The sequence below is a fragment of the Mizuhopecten yessoensis genome, unplaced genomic scaffold (assembly GCF_002113885.1).
Source record: "Mizuhopecten yessoensis strain PY_sf001 unplaced genomic scaffold, ASM211388v2 scaffold10701, whole genome shotgun sequence".
NCBI classification, from domain to species: Eukaryota; Metazoa; Mollusca; class Bivalvia; order Pectinida; family Pectinidae; genus Mizuhopecten; species Mizuhopecten yessoensis.
The window spans coordinates 1-1,410 of NW_018408678.1; positions in this window are offsets into that span (position 1 = coordinate 1).

Below are 1,410 nucleotides of genomic sequence, written 5' to 3' on the forward strand. Positions count from 1 at the left end.
TAATCGACCACTGTACAGTCCCGACCTGTAATCAACCACTACACAACCCCGTCCTGTAATCCGGACCACTGTACAGTCCAATACTGTAAACCGGACCACTGTTCGGTCACGTCTTGTGATCGACGACTATACAGTTCCGTCCTGTAATCGACCACTTTACAGTCCCGTCCTGTAACTCGGACCACTGTACAGTACAGTCCTGCAATCGACCACCGTACAGTCCTGACTGTAATGAACCACTACACATCCCCGTCCTGTAATCCGGACCACTGTACAGTCCCGTCTTGTAATTCGGACCACTGTACAGTCTCGTCCTGTAAGCCGGACCACTGTACAGTCTCGTACTGTAATCGACCTCTATACATTCCCGTCCTGTAATTCGGATCACTGTACAGTCCCGTAATGTAATCGACCATTATACAGTCCTGTCCTGTAATCCGGACCACTTGACAATCCCGTCCTGTAATCGACCACTTTACAGCCCCATTCTGTAACCCGAACCACTCTACAATCCCGTCCTGTAATCGACCACTTTACAGCCCCGTTCTGTAATCCGAACCATTACACAGCCCTGTCCTGTAATCAATACACTACACAGTCCCGTCCTGCAATCAATTCACTACCACTACTGTCAGATATCTTAATTAAAATCCAATGAATTCATCATTAATCCACAATTAAAATGTAAAAAATCATTAATTGTGGTCATTACTTTCATCTAGACAAAATCTGTTAGATTAATTAATTTGTTAAATAATGACCATTAATACAAAGAAAAGTAATTAAAATTCATTAAAATTTCATTATTGTAACCAATTATATAAGTAATAGGTAATTGAATGAAGAAATGTGTATATTTAATGGTAATTAATTATTCTTTTAATGGTCATTACTCACATAAATTAATCAATCATAATGATCATTAATTTTTTAATGAATAGTCAGTCAGGAGAAAGTTAATAATAATGATAATGAATTCTGCTTAGGGTAATTAAAATTGAATACTTGGACTTAGCATCATATTTTAATGGTCATTAATTTATGTTGTGCATAATTATATATATATTCAGATGGATCAGCTAGCTAAAAATTAATGATGTTCATGGTATCATTGATGGCTATTGAATTAAGTCAGTCATTCACCATGATCTAGTACATAATATCATATAAATTGTATTATTTTGCAAAGTCACCATTGCATGCTATATATTTGTGATTATTTTTAAATCAAATATTAAAAAATCTGTACATAAACATGCTCTTGGTTTGTCAAAGAAAGTATAAACTACCTAGATGTATGCATTGTTTGGTTTTCTTTTGCTGTTTAAAAACCACAAGTTTCCATCATCTACAGCAGTCACTAGAGGTGCAGATAGTTTATCCATATGTATGAGAAATCTTCTTCCTTCC